This window comes from Aulonocara sp. 'chitande type north' Nkhata Bay, linkage group LG17 (genome assembly GCF_057382095.1).
Source record: "Aulonocara sp. 'chitande type north' Nkhata Bay isolate Kocher_YH1m ecotype deep benthic linkage group LG17, A_spYH_male_GT1.1, whole genome shotgun sequence".
Taxonomy (NCBI): Eukaryota; Metazoa; Chordata; class Actinopteri; order Cichliformes; family Cichlidae; genus Aulonocara; species Aulonocara sp. 'chitande type north' Nkhata Bay.
Genome location: NC_141360.1, coordinates 19,236,403 through 19,244,107, shown reverse-complemented (window position 1 = coordinate 19,244,107; position 7,705 = coordinate 19,236,403).

The following is a 7,705-nucleotide window of genomic DNA, read 5'->3' as shown; positions in this document are numbered from 1 at the left end:
AATAAACCTAACCTCCAAAATAAAACAGGAAGTAAACTAAGAGAGGGACTGGGACCAAAACCATACAGAACAAGGAATCATCCACTTAGCAAGTGAAACGTGGCCCAGAGTTCCTGTTCATCAGTGAAGGAAGACCAGAAGACAGACAGACATATTTCCAGTAGTCCAGACACTATAAAGGAAAGCTGTGGATTCAATCTACTTTCCTACCCTAACCCATGAGCGCAAGCTTCAGGAAGTAACTGAAAGAAAAACAATCGAAATGAGCTTCCTTTGAAGGATGTCTTCCTTAAAGAGAACTTGAGGACATCCAGAGGAGCCTGTTATGTGGTTTCAGGATACCTCTTGGACTGGTTTGGGTACACTTAAGTGTCCGGTGAGAAGAAGGGAGGAGGTGGTGGGAAGAGGGAAGTCTGAGCAGCTGCTGTTACCTAGACCCTGACAACTGTCAGGCGATGGATGGATGGAAAATTATGGGATTTTCTTAACTTTGTAAGATGTTTTAATTTAAAAAAAAAAATCTATTTCTGTTTTCACATAAAGAAGGGAATTATTTGAAATTTTTAAAGGCTAATTGGAAATAGCTGTGCCGTGCATTTGAGTTCATTAATTAAACTAGGTTGAACATGATCCATAAACTGAAACGAGTTTGGTACCCCAGATATTTTTTTATTAAAAAACTAAAACATTTTTAAAGTGATCTCTGTGTAGTCAAAAAACATACATCAGTAAAAAGCTCTGAAATAAAATAGCCATTGTGGGGGAAAAAGAAAAACAGTATATTTGCTGCTTCTGATCTGCTTTTGAGAGTTTTTTACAGTAATCTGCTGCTTTAAAAAGAAAATGTGTGCTGTTTGTGTGTTTGTATAAAGGTTTAGAACTAAGGTCAAGGAAGAAAAGTGGATTTAGAACAGAAGGAAGAAACTCCTCAAAAACAGTCAAGGTGAGACTTTCTTCTGTTATTATCACTGCAATAACACACGGCTTTTGGCCTACAAAAACCTTCTTTCCAATCTGAGCTCAGCATTAAAATCAAAGCACAGCAGCAGCTCCTCGGCCGGCTGTGCCAGCAGGCTCTGTTGGTATGTAATGGCCTACACACCCAGTCTAAATAAACCCAGGTTACCCACAACGCCACTGCAGCGCCTTCACCTCTCACACCTCTTCAGTTTGTGATTTCCAAGAATGTCCATTTTCCGTCCACCTGAAATTTTCCCCTGAGCTGTGATCGGATGTTCAGGTGGAGGAAAAATATTCAGCCAGGTCACATCTGCTTCAAAGATGAGGCATTAAAGGACCAAAACACATTTCCGAGTGCTCTTTCTTACTGACGGTGTGATGCTGTCAGACTGGAGCGACAGAATACCGTTCAGACGGATACCAAAAGCTTTTATTTAGGAGAACAACCTGCACTTTTTAAAGTCATTTTTAAAATGTACAAGAAAATGATAAGCAGACAGGTTGTATGGTATCATTCACAGAGTTTACCTGGAATTTTAAGTAAAATCTTTTGAATTCAGTTTAAGGTTTACTTTCCAGTGCCTAAAACTTACCACTAGATTCAGTAGAATAAAGAGTAGAGATTATAGGATTTTGAGGAAATAAAAAAAAAAAGGAATAAAACCTCTCCAGATCAGATTTTACCTCCTAAATAAGAAAAATGAGCCTAACTGAGCATAAACTTGCCCATCAGTGGTGCAGCAGCACCCACAATGGTTTCTGGTCTACAGTCTTTAAGTCAGGTTTAGCATGTTTTGTTTTGTTTTTTTCAATAATTTCTGGATCAAAGGCTCCTTGACTAAAAGGTCTTTTTGGGTTTTTTTAAAATAGATTTTGTATAACAACTATTCTTAAGGGATATACACCAGAATATTATTTACATGAAAGTGGTGGGAAATAATGCTAGGGGACCTCAATATAAATGAGGACCCAGGATAGAACCCTGAGGTGCACCACATTGAATTAAATAATGTTACTACTACAAGCTGTATACCAACAAGTAAATTACCAATAGTGCATCCCACTGGTTTTCAACTGTCAATGGCAGCATATTGAAGGAGACTTTTTGCCACAATATGCACCACAACTCCTCCTTTCCACATACCTCCGGGGGCGGGCATCCTTATTCGTTATTTAAGGTATGGTGCTGTGTTTTCTGGAAATAAGTTGAGTATTTTAACACCATGAATAAAAACCTGTGAGTTTTTATCAGCTCAAAAAATGTGTGGAAAGTCTGACCATTGTCCCTGTAAACCAGCTGGAGGTGCAGAAAGTTGATGTTCATCCAGTCGATGACTCGAAGCAAAGGTGATGAGTCCCAGTCTGACTTTTCACCAGCATGATGTCGCCCTTAGAAAATGGACCACACAGGCTGAGAAGAAGAAGAATGTCAGACATCTTTCATCCACTGGTGGAAAATCATGAGGAGCATGAATGAGTGGATGTATGTGTGTTTTTACTTAATAGTCAGGATGTCCCTCAGCCAATCGGGAGGTGGAAAGAAGATTTTCTGCTTCTTTAGCTGATGAAAATCCCCCCAAACTGGAGGCTGGAGCGCCATATGTAGTTCATACATACCTCCCTGATTTAACAGCATTAAGAAAAAAAAGTTTTTAAAAATAGGCCAGCTTTTGATGAGTAAATATGCACTGGATACATTTTTTAGTATATTGGACTTTTTTAATTGCCAGTTTCTCAGCAGACTATAACTTAAAAATGTCTGCTTTCTATGTCAAGCCTTAGTAAGGAAGTAAGGTTTATGCTCTGAGTTCCTTGCTGCAACTCTTTTGCTCACAGCATCAACAGTAAGCAGCATTAGCTAAAATTAGCTCAGAAAATCTTTAACTTCACCAAACAACCCTAACACAAACTGCACATAAGTACAAAGGTAAACACTGGTGAGGCATAATGGAGGATTTCAATAGAAAGAGAGCCTGAGTGTCACAGTTCTGGGTCCGTTGGACCCAGTATTTTGAGTTTATTATGTTTTGGTTTATTTTTGCATTATGGATTGTTTTCTGATGTTCTGGTGCTTTGTTTATTATTATCATTATAGATCTGTTTCTGTTATTCTTGGTGAGGGATCAGTTCTTAGGTTTTGGGTTCTCATGTGTATTGCAATTCTGTTCAGTGTCTGTCTCTCAGTGTCATGTCTGCGTCTTGTTTAGTAATTCTTGTTTCCAGTCTTATTGTGAAAGTCTTTGTCTTATGTTAGTGTGTGCAGCTTAGCTCCCCTGTCTCGTCAGTTCTGATTTCCCCCAGCTGTGCTCTCCTTCTATGTCTCATTCCCCTCGTTACTTTCCCAGTGTATTTAAACCCTGTGTTTCTCTGAGTCAGTGTTGCATTTTGGGTCCAACTCCTGCCTGCCGCACAACGATCCATGACACTGAGAGAGTAAGCTAAACTAGGCTAATTCATTTAAAAATGATGAATTTGTTTTAGATGTTTACTCAGATGCAGGCCGTAACTCCGTCGGATTCATTCTTTGTGCTCCGCGCGGACTGAACGGCAGAGTCGAACAAAACCAAAGGTGGAGGAGTGTGTTTCATGGTAAACAGAAAGTGGTGTGATGCCAGGAGCATTTCTACTCTCTCCAGCGGCTGCTCGCCACATCTGGAGTTCCTGAGCATTAAGTGCCGCCCTTTCTATCTGCCCCGTGAGTTCACCTCAGTCATCGCCACGGTGGTCTACATCCCACCCCAAGCGGACACAGGTATGGCTTTGTCCGAATTACATGATGTGCTGAGCTCGCTTCAAAACAAGGACCCGGGCGAAGCCCTCATTGTAGCAGGAGACTTTAACAAAGCGAACCTCAGACAAGTCATGCCAAACTTTTACCAGCATGTCTCGTGTCCAACGAGAGGGGATCGGATTTTGGATCACTGCTACACGCCATACAAGCAGGGCTACAAAGCTGTCTCACACCCGGCTTTTGGGAAGTCTGACCACAACGCCATCTTCCTCATTCCCCAGTATAAACAAAGCATACGGAGGGAAGACGTGACCACGAGGGAAGTAAAACGGTGGACTGCCCAATCAGAAGCTACGCTACAGGACGCACTCAACGACGTAGACCGGGACATGTTCAGAGCATGCGCAGTCGACATCAACGAGTTTACGGAAGTAGCAGTATGCTTCGTCAATATGCTAGCGGAGGAGATTATCCCCACTGCGAGAGTCACCACATTCCCAAACCAGAAACCATGGATGGACAGATCGATCCGCACTGCAGTAAACGCCAGGACCGCCTCCTACAACATGGGTCTCGCCACTGGCGATATGAGCGCCTACAAAGCGGCCCCCATTCTCTGCGGCCTGCTGGAGCGGGGGGGCTAGTAGGAGGAGTTGGCCGTCCGACTGCGGTCTGGGGTGTGGGGCCTCCCTGCTGCTGCGGAGTCGGGGTGGTCTGCCTCTCCCCACCGCAGGGAAAAGGGTAACACCACCTGGGTCTGGGTGCAATTCCCCCCTCCAGGGGCAAGGGTACCTAGACCCGGTTTGTAGAGTACGCTTGGGGAGTGTGATTGTGTGTACAGCGTCTCTTTATGTCTGTCTCCACGTTGGTTGAGTGTGGAGTGAGTGCATATGAGAGCATGAGGGTGGGAATGGATGTTTGTGTCTGTGTGTGCCTGTATGTCTGTGTCTATATGTCAGGTTGGGTATCAGACGCCACCTCTCTGGGGACACCTCAGGCCCTCCAAGGTTTGGAGGCCTATCTCCACCCACCACCACTTCCCCTGCCGGTGGCGGACTCCCTCAGGTGTCGGTGTGTTGGTGGTTCTTTGTGTCTGGGGGTGGGCGTCCGGGTACACACCGGCTCACTCCTTGGCGGCCGCTTGTCGGGGCCTGGGGCCTGGGGCTCGCTCGGGCCCCTTTGGAGGTGGGGTGCCCCCGGCCTCTCGGCCTAGGGCTCGGTCACTCAGGCGCAGCTGGGGGCCGGCGGAGCTCACGGGCGCGTCACTGCAACCCCCCCTGGCTTCTGCTCCGCGGCTGCTGAGTGAGCCCTCATCTGGGACTCTCCTCAGCTCTTACTGGAACAGTGGCGCGGCTGCCCCTCTGTTGATCTTCCATGGTCTCTTGTGTTCTGGGGGCCTCTGGATGTCTGGAGTTTTGATCTCCTCCATACCCGCTTCACACCCTGGAGGATGGGGCTGTGGCCCCCCCACACTCCCTAGCAGATCATTACATGGAGAAACCTTTGGAATGCAAGCATGCTGATCCACACAGGTATGCACACATGGGTATTCACAGACGCGGACTAAAGCTTTCTTGGCTGCTGCCTCAAAGCACACTGTGCGCTGTCTATCTTGCGTGCTGCACAATATCGTTTATTACTTAGTAAATACTGATATCTATGACTAGCTAGTTTATTGTGATGGTGCTTTGTTTTCTCTATTATTATGTTGCTCTTTGTTGTTTGCTGTCTCCTCTGTTTGTTTGTTTGTTTGTTTGTTTGTTTGTTTTTTCTCCATACAGGTGACCCAGGAGTTTTTTTTTTTTTTTTTTGTCTCTCTTCCCCCCCCTTCTCACCGTCTCTTCTCCCCTTGGGTTTTCTTTCTTTCTCTCCCCCTCTCTCTCTCATTCATTCCCCCTGTCCTATTTATTAAAAAAAAAAAAAAAAAAAAAAAAAAAAAAAAAAAAATGACAAAGGATGAACTGAAGCTCTGCCATCACGTAATGTCGCATACTGCTGTTTCTGATGTCATTTAAAAAAAAAAAAAAAAAAAAAAAAAAAAAAAAAAAAAAAAATATGCTAGCGGAGGAGATTATCCCCACTGCGAGAGTCACCACATTCCCAAACCAGAAACCATGGATGGACAGATCGATCCGCACTGCAGTAAACGCCAGGACCGCCTCCTACAACATGGGTCTCGCCACTGGCGATATGAGCGCCTACAAAGCGGCCTCATACGGCGTGCGGCGCGCGGTGAGAGATGCCAAACGCCGGTACCGGGAACGTGTGGAGTCCCGCTTCCACCAGGGCGACACACGGAGTATGTGGCACGGACTACGCACCATTACGGACTACAAAGCCAGGGACACTGCGCCGATCAACGCCGACTCTGCATTCACCAACGAGCTGAATCGGTTCTACGCCCGTTTCGAGGTTAGCCAGGTGGCTAATGCTATCTACCGCCTGACTACCGAGGACAGTGACGTCATCAGCGAGAGACCGGTGACCAGCATCGCGGAGCATGACGTCCGAGCGGCACTGAGGAGAGTGAACACAAGGAAAGCGGCGGGGCCAGACGGCATCACCGGCCGTCTGCTGCGCTGCTGTGCTGACCAGCTAGCAGGTGTGTTCACTTACATCTTCAACGAGTCCCTGGCGAAGTCTGTGGTCCCCACATGCTTCAAAAGATCCACCATCATCCCTGTGCCCAAGAACAGCAAACCCTCATCCCTGAACGATTACCGGCCAGTTGCACTGACCTCGGTAGTAATGAAGGTGTTTGAGAGGCTGCTGAAGAACATCATCTCCTCCTCCATCCCAGACACCACAGATCCGCTGCAGTTTGCCTACAGATCCAACAAATCAAAATCAAATCAAATCAAATCACTTTTATTGTCACATCACATGTGCAGGCACACTGGCACAGCACATGCGAGTGAAATTCTTGTGTGCGAGCCCCACAAGCAACAGAGATGTGCAAACACAACAACACAAACGAGCAAAATACAAGAATGGCCAACCTGAAACTAATAAATATATGTACAATATATAATAGTGTATGGAGTCCTTGATGATCCTCCCCGCTTTCCTCAGGCAGCGCTTCCTGTAGATGTCTTGGAGGGAGGGAAGCTCACCTCCAATTATCCGTTCAGAGCACCGCACTACTCGCTGGAGAGCTTTGCAGTTGTAGGCAGTGCTGTTGCCATACCAGGTGGTGATGCATCCAGTGAGGATGCTCTCAATGGCACAGTGATAGAAGGTCCTGAGGATGCGGGGGCTCATGCCGAATCTTTTCAGTCTCCTGAGAAAGAAGAGGCGCTGCTGCGCCTTCTTCACTGTTTTGTTTGTGTGTACTGACCACGTAAGATCCTCAGCCAGATGTACTCCAAGGAACCGGAAGCTGCTGACTCTCTCCACAGCAGCGCCGTTGATGGTGATGGGGGTGTGTACTTCTCTGCACCTCCGGAAGTCCACTATCAACTCCTTTGTCTTTGCGACGTTGAGGGTGAGATGGTTGTCTTGACACCAGTGGGTCAGGGCGCTGACCTCCTCCCTGTAGGCCGTCTCATCACCGTTGGTGATAAGACCCACCACTGTAGTGTCGTCCGCAAACTTCACAATGATGTTGGAGCTGTTAGTGGCTGTGCAGTCGTAGGTGTAGAGTGAGTACAGGAGAGGGCTCAGTACACACCCCTGTGGAGCACCAGTGTTCAGTGTGATGGGGGATGAGGTGATGCTGACCACCTGGCGTCTGTCAGACAGGAAGCTAAGGATCCAGCTGCAGAGGGAGCTGCTCAGTCCTAGATCCTGCAGTTTCCTGTCCAGCTTCGAGGGAACGATGGTATTGAATGCTGAGCTGTAATCTACAAACAGCATTCTCACATACGTGTCTCTCTTCTCCAGGTGTGACAGGGCAGTATGTAGTGTCAGGGCTATGGCATCATCAGTGGACCTGTTGTGGCGGTATGCGAACTGTAGAGGGTCCAGTGAGTCGGGTAGTGCAGAGCAGATGAAGTCCCTGACCAGCTTCTCGAA